A 12,083-nucleotide genomic window follows, 5' to 3' on the forward strand; every position below is an offset into this window, starting at 1 on the left:
GCTGTGCATTTATTGATCTATCCCACTATACGCTTTCTCATTTAAACTGCAATTCTGCATTAAGTACTGCCTTCAAAGACCTTTTCCTTTTTCAGTAATCTTTTTTCCTGAAGAGCACAGTACATCTCTCTTTTATTAAACACACACTATTTGTATATTCCAGTCCTCACTTCCTCAGGCTTTTAGATTTGTTTCCAGCAAGTTGTGTTTTCTCATAGGCTCCAGGCATTGAGAGAAAAATTACAGCCTAGAAGCAAAAGTTTGCATAACTGAAAAAATGTTGTCTCCCAATAAGCAGTATTCACACGGGGCTTGCAGAAGATGGGCATAAAACCCAGATTGATTTCACTAGTGCCAGCATTTGCCTAGAGGAGCCCATCATACACATTAGAGATGTTATATGCTACAGATACTGTTCAACTAGTCCCTTTTATTAGGGATGCTCTAATTCAGTTATACTTTATATCCTATTTTCATGCTAAACCATGTACAGAGCATTTTTACAAGGGCATGTAGTTCTAGGACAAAGGAGAATGGCTTTAAATCAAAAGAGTGTGTGTTTAGACATAATAGTAGGAAGAAATGTTGTGTTTTAGGGTGGTGAAGCACTGGAACAGGTTGCCCAGAGAAGCTGTGTATGCTCCATCCCTGGAAGTGTTCAAGGACAGATTGAATGAGACTTTGAGCACCCTGGTCTACAGGAAGGTGCCCCTCCCATGGCAGGGGAGTTGGAACTAGATGATTTTAAGGTCCCTTCCAGCCCAAACCATGATTGATTCTCCATGATTCCAGCCCATGATTGATTCTCCATGATTCCAGCCCAAACCATGATTGATTCTCCCTTATTTCTACAGCCAGACAACTCATTCTTGCTTGTTATGAGACTCACTGAAGCCTCCCTGTGAGTTGCAGCTGTTGAACCACACAAAGAAGATTATTGCTAAAGACTTTATTTCTGTGGGTTCTTAGTAAAAGAAGTGAGGAATGGAAGGCAGGATTACTCTGGAGTAATTGTTGTTTGTTGGCCACTGACTACATACAGAGCTCAGGGAGAATAGCTTCCCAGCTGAAGTATCTTCTCAGGTGTGAGAAACTGGAGCAGGAAAAGGAGTGGTGGTGGCTCAATTCAAACTGCACTTGTCTCCCTGGTCAAGTCCTGATAAGAAATTTATTGTCAGATGATTTGTTGGAAAGTTGTTCATAGAACTCTGTTACAAAGTGTGTTTCTTACATAGTTCATGGGAAGAAGCCCTCTTCATCCTAATACTAGAACATCTTGAATACCAAATCCTTGCCACAGCTGGTGAATTTCAGTTTAGAACCTGTTTCATAACAGAGTTTGGTTTTATCTGTGCATTACACAGCTTGGACTGAACTTCTTATATCCCTGTACCTACACAGGTGAAAATTACAAGCCAAAAAAGAAATACATGGAAAAACCCGTATCACAGGGTTACAGGCAGGGTTTTATAGCATACTGCAATATTCACTCCATATAACAATTGTATCCTGTCTCTAAACTATATCCTATTTCTTTTTGGCCTGTTGCTATTTCTACCTACCCACCACTTGTAGTTCCAGATAGAAAACTAAAGTCAAAAGGAATTGACCATACCTTTGCAAGCTCCAATCCCTGAATCATTGTCTAAGCAGCTCCTTTACTGGAAAAGTTTCTGGTTAGACCTTCATCTAATTAAACCATGTTAGGAGGCTACAGGTATTTGTCAACAGTCTATGCCTGCCAAAGGACTAGCACAAGGAATGTGAAAGAGATGATTTAGAGGAAGCAGGTGGCACTGTCTGGCTTTAGTCACCATTGTAATTTTGCTGTGCCCACTTACCTCCTCTGCAGAAGTTGTTTCCTTTGCACATTCTTTTTCAGGGAGCTCAGGTTGTTTAGCCTGGAGAAATGGAGGCTTGAGAACACCTCATTGCTTTCTACAACTGCCTGAAAGGAAGTTGTATCAAGGTGGGTGTCAGTCTCTTCTCCCAGGCATATAGCAACAGGGGAAGACGAAATGGCCTTAAGCTCCAGCAGGGGAGGTTCAGGTTGGACATCAGGAAACATTTCTTCACTAAAGTGGTGGCAAAGAATTGGAAGAGACTGCCCAGGGAGATGGTACAGTCACCATCCCTGGAGATGTTCAAGAAACATCTGGACATGGAACTTAGTGCTATGGTTAGTTCAAGTAGTGGTGTTCAATCAAAAGTTGGACTCAAAGACCTTGGAGGTCTTTTCCAACCTTAATGATTCTATAATTCCAGAAGAAATACTGTAAAAAGCATTATCCTAAGTAAATTGGTACTTCTCGCTTTATTCTTCATGCTGGGCATCTTTAAGAAGCATAAAATTCTGCATAACTTCAAATGTTTTCTCTAAATCTACTATTTTCTATAAAGATTCTGAGCCTAGCCTGTAGGTGATACCTGTCCTTGCCAACTGGTGATTGTTGCAAGACCTCTTGCTTGTAGAGCACTATGATAAAGGATATAAGAACTCAGGCCACAGAAGAGCTACCCTATCTCTTGAGTTTAATAAAGTGGATCCTCTACACACTTGAAATCAATATTTGAGATACCTGGGAGACATTCTGATAACCTGGGAGTTTCCGTTATTGTTGTTACAATGACAGAGACAGTGTATTAGCACACAATAGCTCTCTTTTTGCCTGACTCATTTAGCTAAGTATTTATAAATTTGTATGTGGATCTATATGTTTACATATTACAAAAATAGCTTTATATATTTCTTTAAAGCTGGCCTACTTGAGATGTTTTTTGTGCATGTCTGACTATTTCAAAGGAGGTAATAGAATGAAGTTATTATCTAGTATCCTTGCATTTAATAATGATTTTACTGTATGGTGTTCAGCTCTGAAACAGGTATAGATAAAAGCTGTAAGGAACAGAGAATAAGTCAGGTGATCTGAATTACCAAATAACTGTAAGCATGTTCTCTGTTACAGAACAGAGAACTGTTCATAACACAGAGCTGTAAGCAATGGATACATCCCTCCCTTCTGAATAGGAGATTAAAGAAATCCATATTATTTCTATCTTTTCATTATTTTTATTTTAAACCCCGAGTTCAAGCTGACTTTAAGTAACTTCTAAAGCTGTAAGGGGCTAGGCAGAGGGAGGATTTCCAGAGACTGCTTCATAACTTTAAAAACTATTTCTATGAAAGGGATTGGAGCCTGCAAAAATATTAAATACCATCACTTTTTCTGGTTTGATAATCAATGCTTGATTTCTACTGTCCCTCCTTCTTTTCCAAAGACATTGTAAGTTTTAATACTGGGCATTCCAAGACTACAAATATGACTGTTCAGAAAAGATATTTTTGGCCTTTCCTAATTTCCACAATTGCTTTTTCAAAATCAATATTTTTTTAATTGGTCACTTGAGCTTTTTTCAGTGACGTTGAACCTCTGATGCGTGTCAGTTCAAAAGCATTTTCCAAACATTGTAGGCGTCATGGAGCAATTTTAGCATAAAAAGAAGGGTATAACTAGAGATGGCGGGGGAGCAAATTACATTTTGTATATATAGTATTAAATGCTTCCATTAGTTGCCATAGGGATGGGCAGAAGTTGGTCTGAAATGACAGCTTTTCTGATGCTTGATGTGTTTAAAAGGAAAACACTGGGGAGGAGGGGGTTTTATTGTTATTATTACCCTGGGATACTTTTATAGGGGAGGGGGAAATATTAAAGTTGTATTTCTCAAAAATATCCTTGGTATCTTTATTAACAGACCAGGCATCACCTTCACCTCTGCAGAGACATTGACCTCTACAAAACATGCATCTTTGTTGCTTCAGGGCCATAATTCCACAGCTGCTCAGAGCTTCTCACTTCCTTTTGCAACACAGCAGCTATAACCACAACCCCTCTTCCCAAGCAGTGTCTGCAAATATGCTGCAATTGTAACTCGTCCCGCAATCACTGCTGCGCATGCTCCCATTACAACAGGACCAGTGTGAGACCTGCTTGTCAGACCAGGCTTTCCCATTTGCTCACTCTAACATCCACTTGGCTAAACTACTGGAAATCAACTGAAAGCAAGCCCTGGATTTATAGTTATGATTTGAACTTCCACGTGATTGTGTCAAAAAGCTCAGAGGTGTGAGTCACGTATCTCAGTGTGTGTTTTAAGCCTGCAGCCATCCAATGTTAAAGCTGTTGTTCATGCCAAGCATAACCAGCAGCAGGATGCCAGCTGTGCAGTTAGCTGGCATTCAGGTCCCTGATGGAAATTTTGTGTGGATGGTGTGTGTGCCACACAAGGGACACTTGCTGGCTTCGCTAACTGAAGAATGAAAATGCTTTAGTAATTACTAGTGCACAATATGCAGATGAGAGTCAATCAAGAGGCTAAATAATATGACTTTGTGCTTCAGAAGGTAGTCCACAAGAGAAGAATCTGCTTCATAAGGATTGAAACTGAGGAAGTGTACTTACTGACTGTAATCTAAGTTCACTTTCCATTGATTTTTAGTAAGTTTTTAAAGAAGCACCATGAAATTATTTTTTTAGTCTGACTTCTACATGGTGCCACAAGTACCTTTTTTCTTAATTCTCCCAAGGGCAATGTTTTATTGATATTACTCATCACCCTGTGGAGCACTGAGCAGACACTGAATGTTATTTTGAGGAGACCACTCATAGATGGTGAAATGTCATTTGTCAGGGCTGTTGTTTGTAGTCTGCCTGACACACTGTTGTGTCAGTTCATGGGGATGCATCTCACTGATGTGGCTCTAGTGTCTCTAATAATTAGTAAAACTTGGGCAACAGAAAAAATGCTCAATTTTTCTTTGCAACAGCGTTGACTGAAAACAAGTGAAACCAACACGAAACACTGGACTGTTCTTGCCTGTAGTGTTTTAGAAACAATCTCCAGTCTCGTGTTTCATTAAAAGATCTCTTTGTCAAGCTGAAGCTGGAGAAGTGGATTTGCATTAGATGTTCCATAATGGAATGCAAATTTGGTATTAGTCCTACAAATTCCTGCTGAAAGTGTAAAGAAGGATTGCTCAAAGGCAAGAAGAAATTCTTTAAAATGAACAACACGAAGTTTTAAGTACTCTCCTGAGCCTGCCATGTATGGTTAAGGAGGAGGAGGAGGATGTGGGCAGAAAGGCATGTCTGAAGAGACAGGAGAACTTGTGTAGCCCCCATCATGCTAATGGAACATGTAGCTGCAATATATATTCCTCTTTTGAGCCATACTTTTGATATCAGACAGAACTAACTTGACAGCACTACAGTTTCACTGTAATTAAGAAAGAAATAATTAGGTTCCTCTGGCTTGTTATCGTACTTGTCATTTTTGACCTGCATTATGCAGGATCAAGTTCTTCAAAAAAGCATGGAGAACACTGCAATATGTAGTTGCATATACTTACATATATAAAACACTCAACTTGTGCACATTAAAAAAATTGCATCCAAACTAAGTTACAGGTACAGGTAAGGTTTGGAATAACTTTAATAGTGAGGTACAGTAAAATTTATCCTGGAGTTCTCAAGATATCTGGAAATTTTTTTCAGTTATATTCACCTGTTTCATTACAATTTCTGTAAATATTCCCATTGTGAAAGATACAGCTCCTCAGTAGCTCCAGAGCAACATAAGGTAGGACATGTAAGACAGGTGGCTATTTTCCCTGAAGCTCTCATTGTTGATGTGTCTTACCAGGGAGGTTAATCTTAAAAACCATAGACCAAACCATAAGAGAAAATGATGCAATTTTTTGGAGGATAACACAGTATAAAAACAAGAAAGGAGCTTGGGAGCACCCCAGATAAGAAGGACACACACTTGTTGGAGCAAGCCCAGAGGACAGCCACAAAGATGCTGAGAGGGCTGGAGCACCTATCCTATGAAGACAGGCTAAGAGAGTTGGCATTGTTCAGCCTGGAGAAGAGAAGGGTCCATGGAGAATTCTGAACATTCCAGTACCTAAAGGGTGCCTGCAGGAGTGATGGAAAGGGACTTTTTACAAAGGCATGTAGTGATAGGACAGGGGGAATTGGCTTTTAACTTAAAGAAGGGAGGTTTAGATTAGATACTAGGAAAAAAATCTTTACTGTGAGGGTGATGAGGCACTGGATGTGGATGACCTATCTCTGAAAATCTTCAAAGCCAGGTTGGATGCAACTCTGAGCAACCTGATTTATTGGAAGGTGTCCTGCCTATGGCAGGGGGCTTGGATCTAAATTATCTTTAAGGTCCCTTCCAACCAAACCATTCTATGATTTTACAGTAAATTATTCAGAGACTGGCATTGATATGTATTATTTATCTATGTATGCACAGTGCCCTATGAATATTAAATCAAATCATGTTATTTGAGAACTACACCTTGTAGATTCATTATTACTTCATAGTTATGTCTTTGCCTTACATAAAGGCAGTTGGCAAAAAGTTACTTGATTTTGTTCTAGCCAGAATGCAAGTCTCAAAATTTTATTGAATGTAATCATGTTACTGTCCAGCTGCTCCAGTTATTTTGGAATTGTTTATCCCATTTAAGCCACTAATCAACGAAACAATCTGCTTTCAGTGCAATTTCTCAAATGTTACCAGGAGACTCTAAGCATGCAGTTGTTTCCAGTTTCCCAGAGCCAGTTTTCCCTTTCTTCCAAGGAAGGTTAAGACTGAGATAGTACCTGTATTAGTGCAAAATTAAGGCATTTCCTCTTAGATATTTGGCCAGCCACACTATCTTGTGCAGGGGGATAGCTCAAGCTTTTGTGACTGCTCAGTCCCAGCAGGATGGATGATTTTGTTGTCTTTGTTTCCAGCAGCCAATTTAGATCCTTTTAAAGTTCCTTTGCCAGAACTCCTTGGAAAGTGAGAAGGAAGTCAAAAGCAATGCCTCCACCTTCTTAACTGCTGAATGTTGGTGGGGCAGTGAAGGCAGGCTTATCCAAAAAACCTATTTTACTAGCTTCCTTCACTTTCCTTGCCACAGACAGCTCTGTGTTTCACTACTTCCACTAAGTTGCCCATGGGAGAGAACTAGAGAAGGTTCCTTTTCTTCCATTCCTGTGTAGTTTGTTATAGGAAAAAAAAAATCCAGTCATGTAATTGAGGAAAATGATGAAGGTCTATTAAAGCAGAAGAATTTCTGCCTGTATAAGGACTAAAGGATTAGGCTTTAACATACATGCTCTCCCAAATTCTCTCTTCTCTGTTTATCATATAATTATGACTTCAACTTCTCCTCCCTCAAATGAAGGCGTATCAAACTGCCATACATCATCTTAGAATAGGCTTTTACTATGCCGGATAGGTAACCTTTGTTCTCAATGACAGCACTTTAAAGATTTTCTCAACTTGCAACTTCTTGAACTTCTTGTTCATGATGCATGATGCTGGAGCTGCCTCCTTTCAAGCTCATCTCTTCTGCACTGGAATCCATGCACTTCTTGCTCTGGACCTAAATAACAAGAATGTGACCCTGATGCTATGAATGCACTGCCCAAACCTTCCACTGATCTCAAGAGCCAGAGCTACCTTTACATTCTCTTTAATGTTTCTGGATATTGATAACTTACGGCAGAAGCATTAAAAGTAAATAGTGTGGCACTGGAAGCACCTTCTTCTGGACATCTCTCTTTAAATTCCTATGTGGTTTCAGCCTAAAAATCCTAAAATGGAGTTGTACAAAATTTATAGAAGCTTCTGAAAGCATCAATGTTAGTCTCTATCCCCATAAAGAATCTGTAAACTTCATTTTAATATTTTTGTCTTTTGGTGTTTTTTATGTGCATCATAATATCTGTCTTGCATTACAAATAAGAAATAGAGAACACATTTGTGTCCTAATTTTGGTAGCAATCCTCTCTTTTTAACATATCTAAGTACAAGACTAATCATTATAATTAAAAAAAGCCCATTCTTCACAGCTTAGGGGCTTAAACTTTTATATTCTTCCTTTATTCTGAATGTATCCCTCAGGAAACAACTCTCTGTAATAATCACCTTGCCTACACTTCTTCAGTCACACATTACATTCTCTCCCACTTTCTTTCAGGTTAATATTAGTGTTTGTCAGCAGCAGACTCTTTTTTCAAGGCTCTGAGTCATTACAGTAACAGTTATGTTCTCAATAGAGAGTTCAGGGTAGGAAAAAACCTCAACCCAATGCCTACATGTATCTGACTGTTAGAGAACCAGAAGGCTACTCACTCCTTTCTCACTCCTTTTAAATGCCAAGTGTTCAATTACGTTCCTCTTGAGATTTAGGAGGGTTTTTTGTTGGCTTACTTTTTTAATTTGGGAAAAAGTCAAATGTGATGTAGTAGGTTACTAAAGCTCACAGCAAGGAATTTTGGCTTCAGATTTTTCCTAAGGGTGATAGGTTTTTTCCAAGTATTTCTTCAGCAGAGTTTGATTGGTTGGTATTATGGTCTAACTCACAAAGCATTCAGTCTTTGTCTAGTCCTATATAGATACCTGTGTATGTTACAAAATCACTTCACCCATTATCCTAAACAGGGATCTATGCTGATAAGAGGTCCAGTCAATAGCAGCCGTTTTGCAAGTTTGGCTTCAGGCCTTAACAGAGCACAGGAAAAACAGAGAGCTAGAGAGTACACTTTCTGGTTCTGGCTACTGTTGCCTTCCCTGTCCTGTCCCCTGAGATGCTCTGCTGTTCTTTGGAAACCAAGTCAGAGTATACATCTCAGTGGACTGTCCTTTAGCACAAGAGTTGTGCAGAACTTTCCCACTGAGCCTCAGGGGTATGTGAAGCCTGATCTGGGGATCATGCTGGAAACAGATCTGTTTCACCTGCACGTTTCTCTAGACATGTAGGTTTTTCAACTGAACTGGATATACTGGCTTTCTGTTTCTGAGGGCTGAGCTCTTCCTGGACTATGGGTCAAATCTGAGCCCACACTACCATCTTAGAGCTTTTCTAATCAGGCTGGCAAGGATTTCCCTCATGATGATGAATGGTACAGAAACATATAAATACATAGGCGCAGTTACCTTTCTTGTTGCTAAGTGCTCCCTAGTTGGAAAGAGCTCTTAGCAGTTGTCAGAAATGCTGCACTATAATTTAAAATAAACTGTAAATCCCTGAGATGGATGAAAGTATCAAGATGGATGATCTTGCAATGGTCAGTAGAGAGGCTGCTGGTGATTTCAATGACTTTGCTTGCCACTCATGATTGAAGATGACCATGCATATTGAAAGGGACACAGAGAAGAGGATCAGGAGGATACATCAAAGGCTAAAGGATGGGTGCTATTAAACATTCACCAGCCTGCAAGCTTGTAGATTTTGCAGTTTCTTTCTGACTGAGAGACTGTGTCCTAAGGAAAAACCAAAAATATTCCATATTGCTTGCAAACAGGTGTAATCATTGGAGTGAGTGATATTCCTGTCTTCCATTTTCCTTCTAAATCTCTGTCCTGCCAGCCCTTCTTTTTTTTTCCTGGTTTTATGTTAAAGAAAGCCAGCTGGGCTAAACAGGCAATTGGCCCCTGTTCCATAAGATAATGGATCCAATTATTATCAGAGGCCAGCTTGGAGGGACAGCTGTACAGCTATATAACTATATAGCTATACAGCTACTGTTCAGTAGTCACCACAGCATATACAAACCCTCCAAAATGCAAAGATGGAGGTGCTATCAACTCTCCGAAATGCAAAGAAAGCAGCTTGCAGTGTTCTTGCAGATTGCTTTTGCTTTAATTTGTCCTTAGGAATTAAAATGTTGTCACATCTCTGAAAACAGGAACACAGTTTGGTAAACCACATCTGCCACTAAGGTGGCACAGGGAGACACCTACTCAATCCAACTATATTTAGTGTAGTGCCAGTGTAGGAACAGCCATACCAGACTCTACTTGCGAGTTCATGTAGCTTCTCCTTATCTTTGATGTTGTCTGGATGCTCTGGAAAAGAATATAAGAAGTCTTAGGAATGGGAAACCATGTAGTAATCTCTTCATGGAGATTCTTACTTTCTAACTTGCTCAAAAAAAATCCCCATACTCTGAGGGTTTTTTCATTTTCTTGGGTTTCTTCTTAAAAACAAACAAAAAATCCCATGCTACTTCATATAGAGTTTTCTGATACTGAAAAGAAAATCCTGTTTATGAGAACCGACAGTTTTGAGCACCAATAATGTTTGGTGACAATGGATTTCAGAAGGCATTTATATCTGACCTTTTGAGCAAAATATCTGCAAAAATGGGAAGACCAGGTCTGACTGCTTATTGACACTTCTCTTGACCAGCACTCCTGAGTTTAAATTTATCAAAGGATCATTTTATCATCACCTTCTTCAATTTCTTACTCACTTCCAAAAAGGCTTTGGGGAACTTCTCAAAGACCCGTTGGAAAAAGCAGGGTCATGATCCTCTTGTGAAGGATGCCCATGTAACTTAACAGCGTGGCCCTTCTTAGCCCCTAGTGCCTGGCTTGATCAGGATTCCTATGTACAGCTTCAGTAATACTAAACTAGATCAGCTGTAAGCCACAAAGAGATAACTGCTATATTTCAGTTTATTAGATATTCTAGCTCACTTTTAAACTTTTAAAAGGCAAATTATAATTGAAAGATCTCAGTAGAAACATATTCTGCTTTCATGGTCTACGTATATGCATGTTTAAGCTATCATGCAATGACACTGTGCTCTTTGATTTATATTTTTACTGATGCTTTGACTGAGTAGTTTGTTGCAATGTACTGCTAAATGAAGGAAAAATCAAAAACTGCATCAGACAACAACTCTGTATTTCATTCTAGAAAATAGCTGGCAATTATAATTACTCACCATGTTTCTGGCTCAGAATAAAAGTGGCATTGCACAAAAAAACCACACTGAACATTCATCGTGATTAGAAAATGCTCCATACCTTGGAGTGCAGTGGAGACATAAGAATAATTTTAAATGCAAATTAAATTGTGGGGGTAGCAAAGAGAACAGATAAAAGACAGTAAAACAAAGCCTTTCACTTTCCTCAAATTAGCAGGCTAATGTAGTATAAAAAAAAGCAGTTCTGCTCAGATCTGTACTAAGAGCTTTCATTTCATCATAATATAAAACAGCAGATCCGTCACCTTTCTCTATTCAGTACTCTTGATTTCGAGGTTGAAGTGAAAATTAGAAGCTGTTCTTTCTGGCTCACAGACTGGGTTGCATTTGCTTAGTCTTATTCCATGACAGTAGGATGGAAAGAGGTCAGTAACACTGGTAAGTACTTCTGTATCTGATTTTATTTATTTATTTTTTAAATCTTTCAGTGCTTTGGCTTTTTGTAATATGCATTTCCTAAAAAAAGCTACATTGTGTATTTTGTAAAAGACTGTATCTTAAGCAGAAATGCAACGATTCCTTGAGAATGCTTATATCAGATGTTAGAGCACCTTCAAGAATGAATGAATTACTTGCAGTAGGAATTCTGTAATAGGAAAGGTTTCTCAATATTCTATATATTTCATAGCATCACTGGAACATTTTGTGTGTTGCTTTTTCTGTCTGCCTTGTCCAACAAGCAGGACCAGATAAGAAATTAATCTCTTCTCAAGATGTTATTTGCATTATATTCATAGCAAAACAATCTCATTACCTTTATGTTAAATGATGGAGTAAGCAGGTATTTTACTTAGTGAAAGCAAACTATTAGATAAAACACAATGTTATGTTTAAATGTAACCATTATGAAACATTAAAAATATCTCAGAATATGAGATGCAACAAGGAAGATCGACATGTAAAACAAATTCTTAAGGAAACTTGATACAGATTTTTTTTTCCTTGGGAAAGTTTTTATCAAATCAAAACCAGGGGCTTAATTTTTTAGTACGAAGGGCGAGGGGGAGTGGGGGAGATGAACGTAGTGTCAACTCCTGTTGCTAAGTAACAACATCTCCTGGCCATTTTTATCTGATAAAGGAAGTCCAGTTGACGTTATGCATTATTCATCAGAGTTCCAATCAAACAATCAAAATTGTTTGCTTACACTGAGGACATTTAGTAAGATCAAAGAAACCCTCCTTGAAACTACTGGAGCTTACACCACTGCCAGACAGCCCTTGATACTCTGCAGTAAGT

The 12,083-nt window shown here is 38.8% G+C and overlaps 1 protein-coding gene across 3 annotated transcripts in view; it reads left to right on the forward strand.

The window, feature by feature from the left end:
* Positions 1–11,003: 11,003 nt before the first annotated feature.
* PHACTR1 (phosphatase and actin regulator 1) overlaps positions 11,004–12,083 on the forward strand; it is a 295,584-nt gene continuing 294,504 nt past the window's right edge. Inside the window, exon 1 of one of the 3 annotated variants that reach the window (XM_068172561.1) lies at positions 11,004–11,222. The gene's annotated coding sequence lies outside the window, so the exon portion shown is untranslated. The remainder of the gene's footprint in view (positions 11,223–12,083) is intronic. The other 2 variants (XM_068171731.1, XM_068174243.1) reach the window with 2 other exon arrangements.

Source organism: Anomalospiza imberbis, chromosome 1, assembly GCF_031753505.1.
Source record: "Anomalospiza imberbis isolate Cuckoo-Finch-1a 21T00152 chromosome 1, ASM3175350v1, whole genome shotgun sequence".
NCBI classification, from domain to species: Eukaryota; Metazoa; Chordata; class Aves; order Passeriformes; family Viduidae; genus Anomalospiza; species Anomalospiza imberbis.